This window comes from Mirounga leonina, unplaced genomic scaffold, assembly GCF_011800145.1.
Source record: "Mirounga leonina isolate KUSES-001 unplaced genomic scaffold, KU_Mleo_1.0 Mir_321, whole genome shotgun sequence".
Classification (NCBI taxonomy): Eukaryota; Metazoa; Chordata; class Mammalia; order Carnivora; family Phocidae; genus Mirounga; species Mirounga leonina.
In genome coordinates, this window is record NW_023270680.1 from 2,106,459 (window position 1) to 2,112,577 (window position 6,119).

General features: G+C 45.4%; 1 pseudogene; it reads right to left on the reverse strand.

Annotated features, from left to right (window-relative positions):
• Positions 1-3,928: 3,928 nt before the first annotated feature.
• Positions 3,929-5,246, reverse strand: LOC118026786 (annotated as a pseudogene).
• Positions 5,247-6,119: the final 873 nt, after the last annotated feature.

Sequence of the window (6,119 nt, forward strand, 5' to 3'; positions counted from 1 at the left end):
AGCAGACTCCCCGCCGAGCAGGGAGCCCGATGCGGGACTCGATCCTGGGACTCCAGGATCATGACCTGAGCCGAAGACAGTCGCTCAACCAACTGAGCCACCCAGGCGCCCTGGACTTTTTTTTTTTGAAAGCCCATTCTTTGAGTTGGACATGATAAAGAGATGAGGGTGGATGTGTCAAGCTCTATATTTTCTCAGGCTTTACACTAAAATAGAGGGATTTGGGGACCACTTATTAAATCAGTCTTTGGAGAAAAGACAATGAATTCTGGAAGCCTCATCTCAGTAACCAGTGTGATTTCACAAAGAAAGGGTTACGCTTCGTTAGCTTAAGAATTCTTTGAATTTCACTGTCACTTAATCAAAGCAACTGTAATGAAATTGCATACAATACAGTAGTGAGGCAATCATACTGCTTTCTAACAAGTTTCTCTGTGTCATATTAAACTTCATTCAGAGGACAGAAGCCTGCGATATTAGCCAAGTACAAGAAATTTGAATAATGCTGCAAACAGCATGGAATTACAGGACCTAGAAGCTAAACTTCCCAAATCTGGAAAAGATCTTCAAGATTGTGTCTCTGGGCTCCATAGTTTATAGTCAAAAATTCCAGAAAGTTTGGGGCGCCTCGGTGGCTTAGTCATTAAGCATCTGCCTTCAGCTCAGGTCATGATCTAAGGGTCCTGGGATTGAGCCCCGCTTCGGGCTCCCTGCTCAGCGGGAAGCCTGCTTCTCCCTCTCCCACTCCCCCTGCTTGTGTTCCCTCTCTAGCTGTCTCTCTGTGTCAAGTAAATAAATAAAATCTTAAAAAAAAATTCCAGAAAGTTCAATTCACATCCTTAGGACACAGCCAGGACTAGAAATGAGACACTAACTTCAAGGACTTTTCCTACTGCCCACGGATGTGACTTCCTCTTTCTAAGTAAGAGCACATTTCCCCCAGGTTCTGTAGGAGTCTTGGTACAGGATGACACACTGTTGTTGTTTATATTAATGAGGTGAATAATGATACTGAAAACATTATTTTTCAGGTTGGTCGATTATACTAAATAGTGTAACCTCAGCAAAGAATGATAACAAGAATGGAAGGAATCCCAGAAAGAGTAACTTCAGGGTCGTCGATGTGATTCAGCAAAATTATTCATGGAACTGTTTACTACTGGACAAAGAACAAAAATAAAAGGCAAAAAAAGGAAACTTAGTTGTAGCATACCCAGAAAAAATACTTGCATTGAGAGCTATCACCCACCTAATTTGTTCTTACTGCAGCATGGAGCAGTTCTGGGAATTGATAATTAATAATAAATAATGATAAAATAATAAATAAATAAATAAATATATATTTCAGCAAAGCATATATATATATATATATATATATTTCAGCAAAGCAATGAATGTTTTCTTCACGGAGGGTTCTCTTTCTGTTAGCAACACCACCGAGAGGTCATTTCAAACCCTTTCTGCCTTGAATTTTCAATCATATTATCTTAGTAAAGACTCTGTGATCAACATCTTTATTTGATGGATGACAGCAGAGGCCTCAGCTGGTTGTGACTCATCCAAGGTCTCATGGTGTGGCTGAGCAGGTGACACATTCAGATGTGACAAAGACATGGGTAAACAGACACAGGGATAGACTTTTCTGAGAATCACCTGCTTCTCAAGGGCTGGGTTTCTACAACCAGCTGAAATAAATCCTAGGCTTGCATCTCGTGGAGAATCACTGTTGTACCATCAACTGACCCTTCTGTTCAGCCTTCAATCCCCCCAACAACCGTCCCCGGATATTGAATCACCCAGTGCCAACAGTTACTATGCCAAACCAGACCCTCCAGAAGGAGGGGCAGGATGTTGTTTCTTCTGAGACCCAGCGCAGTGCCCTTCCTAGCATGACGAGCTCTCTTGTACCCAGTACCCCCAAATGTCTGCCTTAATTTCCCAGGGCTGCCACAACCAACTCCCACAGACTGGGTGGCTTAGAAAACGGGACCTCATTGCCTCACAGTTCTGGGGGCCATAAGTTAGAAATTAAGGTGCCGCCAGGCTCACGCTCCCCTGAAGCCTGGAGGGGTGGGTCCGCCCTTGCCTCTTCCCACGACCGGTGTTCGCCAGCACCCCGGCCCCTTGGTTGGCAGATGCACCTCGCTGGCCTCTGCCTCTGCCGTCTGGGCTCGCTGTCTCTCTCCCCTGCTCAACACCCTGGGCATGCTGGGTGAAGGACCCACCCTACTCCAACATGCTCCCTTAACTTCGCAGACTGTATCTGTAATGACCCTATTTCCAAAGAAGGCCACATTCTGAGGTTCCGGAGGTGAGGACTTCACCGTACCTGTTGGAGAGGGTACGGCGGGGCGGGGCTATGCTGAAAGGCTCCATCTCCACGCACCCTGTGTTCACAAGACACCCTGTGTCCTAGCCCGGCCAGCATTTCTGTCACCCTTGAGCTGCCCTTTGCCTTGAGAAAGCCCCACATTCGCAAAGTGCCGCCTCAAGAGGGCAGCGCAGAGAAGGGCCGGGACGGTTTTGAAATCCAAAGGTGTGCAAATCCTCAGCTCATCTAGCGGCTGCACTTCTAAGATACGTGTTTTGGTCTGCGGCAGTCACCTGACAGAGGCCACAGGGCAGAAGTTTCTCTGGAACCGTTCTCCCTGCCCATTGGCTGTGCCTCTGAGCAGGGCACCTGCCCCGAGGTCCTCTGCCGCAGGCTGCGGGCACCACAGCTCACACTGGCTGGCCGTGTGTGCCGGGGCTGTGCGGGGTGTGAACTGAACAGTGGTCTGACCCCGCCGTTGCCCCCAGTGAGCCCTCAGTCTAGCAGAGAACTCACATAAGGATCTGGGGTGGGATACATTTACACGTGCATGCCTATAGCTTTTATAAATAAAGAACTGTGGGGCCCCCGAACACTGAAGGATTAATTCTGCATTCAGAATAAGAAAGAAAACTAGAGAAATGCATTTTATCTGGGCCTCAGAGGCAGGGGGAGGGAGCAGAGGAACATCCATTTTGGCCATGATGGGCAAGTCAGTGTCTGATTGCACAAAGTAGGTAAGACAGCTCTTTCAGGATGTGGGCCATACCCAATACTGGGCACCAATCCTGGTGAGAAAGGAGGCACAGGAAGGGAGCCCCACATTCACTCCCACTTCCTGGAGGAAGAGAGCCTGGGAAGGAAACTGCAGCGTCACTGGGGTGGAGGAGAATCCGTGTCAAGGCTGCTAAGGCGGCTGGACATGCCGGCAGGGCACTGGTGAGGGAGAAGCCGAGAGGGAACGCTACATGTCTGCAGACATACCCCCAGGGTCCTTGGTGAGTCCCAAGCTAGTCACAGGTTGACAGAAAGAATAGCAAGAACAGTTGCATGGAACTTAAGTGCTGGGCAGAAATTAAAGGTCACATGAGTGAGGAGAAGTGGGAATTGGTGCCTAGCACAAAAGTAGAGAGTAGAGACTTTGGTGAGTTATCACTTGTGACCCTGAAAAAGCCACTCTGTTGTAAAAAGAGAAAAAAAATGGAATTAAACACTCCTTAACTAAGCCTAAAACCAAGGCTTAACAAGAGAAAAATGATCCACTTTTAAGGAATTTAACTGCCTGCCAACATGAAACTCAACACTCTTCAGAGGAAGATAACATCATACAGATGAGCTACAATATATAACCCACAATCTCCAGCTGACAGCAAAAAAACTCACTTGATGTTATGACACACAGGAGAAAGTGGCTTATAGTAAAGATATGAGTTACTAGAAATAGATCAGGATTTGATAGCTTGTATAGTTTTTATTGATTTGCTAATCTTTTCTTCTGCTATTAAGCCCATCCAATAAGTCTTCATTTCCAATATTTTGAAATTTGATTCTAGGTTTTTAAATGTGGTAGAGTTCCCCTTTTCTTTTCTTCCTCCCTTTTTCTCCTTCCTTCTCTCCTTTTTTTTTTTTAAAAAAAGACACATTAATCAGCGTCATGATCAGACTATTACATTTAGCAATCAACAGCATGGGTGCAAAAAAAAAAAAAAATCTACATTAAAACCCTTTGTTGGAATGCTTTACACTTTCCACAGAACAGAAACTAAAATAACCTGTTATACAATTAGTCACAAATACAGTCCTCGAGTTTCTTGACCATACACATGAGTATTGTCTAAAACATGTCTTCTTTGTAGCAGCTAGGCCCTGCCACCACTGTGCTTGGCTGAGTTCACAAATCTGTTGTAACCTGTAGCTTCCCTGTCACTTCTCTGGCTCTCCTCTCCTGCTAAGCTTTGTTTCCTGGCAGTAATTAAAACCTTCTGCCACTGCCATAGCTACTGCTGCTGCTGGAACCACCATAGCCACCTTGGTTTCGTGGTTTGGCAAAGTATTGGCCTCCACCACCATAGGGGCCAGAGCTTCTGCCTCCAAAATTTCCTCCTTTCATGGGTCCAAAATTTGAGGATTGAATGTTGTAATTGCCAAAATCATTATAGCTTCTGCCACCTCCAAAGTTGCTTCCATCATTATCAAATCCATTATAGCCATCCCCACTGCCGCCATATCCACCACCACCTCGACTGCCACCAAAGCCACCTCGACCACTGAAGTTCCCTCCATGACCAAAGTTGTCATTCCCACCAAAACCACCTCCACGACCACCACCAAAGTTTCCAGAACCACTTCGACCTCTTTGGCTGGATGAAGCACTAGCCATCTCTTGCTTAGATAGGGCTTTTCTTACTTCACAGTTGTGGCCATTCACAGTATGGTATTTTTGAATGACAATCTTGTCTACAGAGTCATGGTCATCAAATGTTACAAAAGCAAAACCTCTCTTTTTGCCACTACCTCGGTCAGTCATGATCTCGATCACTTCAATTTTCCCATACTATTCAAAATAATCTCTTAGATGATGTTCTTCAGTGTCTTCTTTAATGCCACCAACAAAAATCTTTTTCACAGTTAAGTGGGCACCAGGTCTTTGAGAATCTTCTCTTGAGACAGCCCTCTTTGGTTCCACAACTCTCCCATCCACCTTGTGTGGCCTTGCGTTCATGGCTGCATCCACCTCCTCCACAGTGGCATACTTGACAAAGCCAAAGCCTCTGGAGTGCTTGGTGTTTGGATCTCTCATTACCACACAGTCCGTAAGCATTCCCCATTGCTCAAAATGGCTCCTCAAACTCTCATCGGTTGTTTCAAAGCTCAAACCTCCGATGAAGAGCTTCCGCAGCTGTTCAGGCTCTTTGGGAGACTTTGACTTAGACATGACGACGGTGGGAGGGGAGACTTTAACGATGCTTACTCGGCGGCGTCCACGGGCAGAAAAGCCCTTCTCTCCTTTCTTCCTTCTTTTTTTTTTTCTTACTGAAATGTTCCATCTTTTTTCCTAATTTGACCATTCTTCCATTAAGTTCTTCAACATATTTTAAATAGCTATTACCAGTCCTTATCTGCTAATTCCAGAATCTGGGTCATTTCTGACTCTGCTTCTATTGTCAAATTTTTCCTTTGATTATGGGTCACATTTTTCTCCTTCTTCATGTCACACAATTATTTTTTTCTCTTGCATGCTGGATATTGTGCAAAAAGAACAGTAGAAACTGAGGTAGAGAACATTCTCCCCTGGTAAAGGCTCACTGTTTGCTCTGTCAGGCAACTGGAGTATGGCTCTGCTTTCTTCAAGCCAATGAAGAGATGATCTGGGTTGGAGCTGGGCAGTCTCTGACGATTTTTGCTCATCTCCAATGTCTCGAGAGTGGGATCAGACATCACACTCCCTCCATAAGCACTTCTGTATCTCTACATCACATGGCCATGAGCTCTTTCTCTATGTTGCAATCTAGCTTCCTGCTTCCTGAATCACATTTCATTCAGTAAAAGTCCTGAGGTGCAGAATTTTCAGGTCATCATGCTTGCTCTGTGTTGTGGATCCTTCTCCTGCAGGGTCATTAAGAATTCAGCTATTTTCTCCTGAGCCTGCAACATCCCACTGCCTACTTAGTGCTCCTCCTTGGCTGTGTTTCCAGACTTGGCAAAGAGCCCTCAGAGATAAAGTGACTATTTACCTGGGAAGGTTTTGTTCCTGCCTGGAAGGTAGTTTATTGTGTCTCTTTGTATCCAATGTTCTTTTATCTGAAAT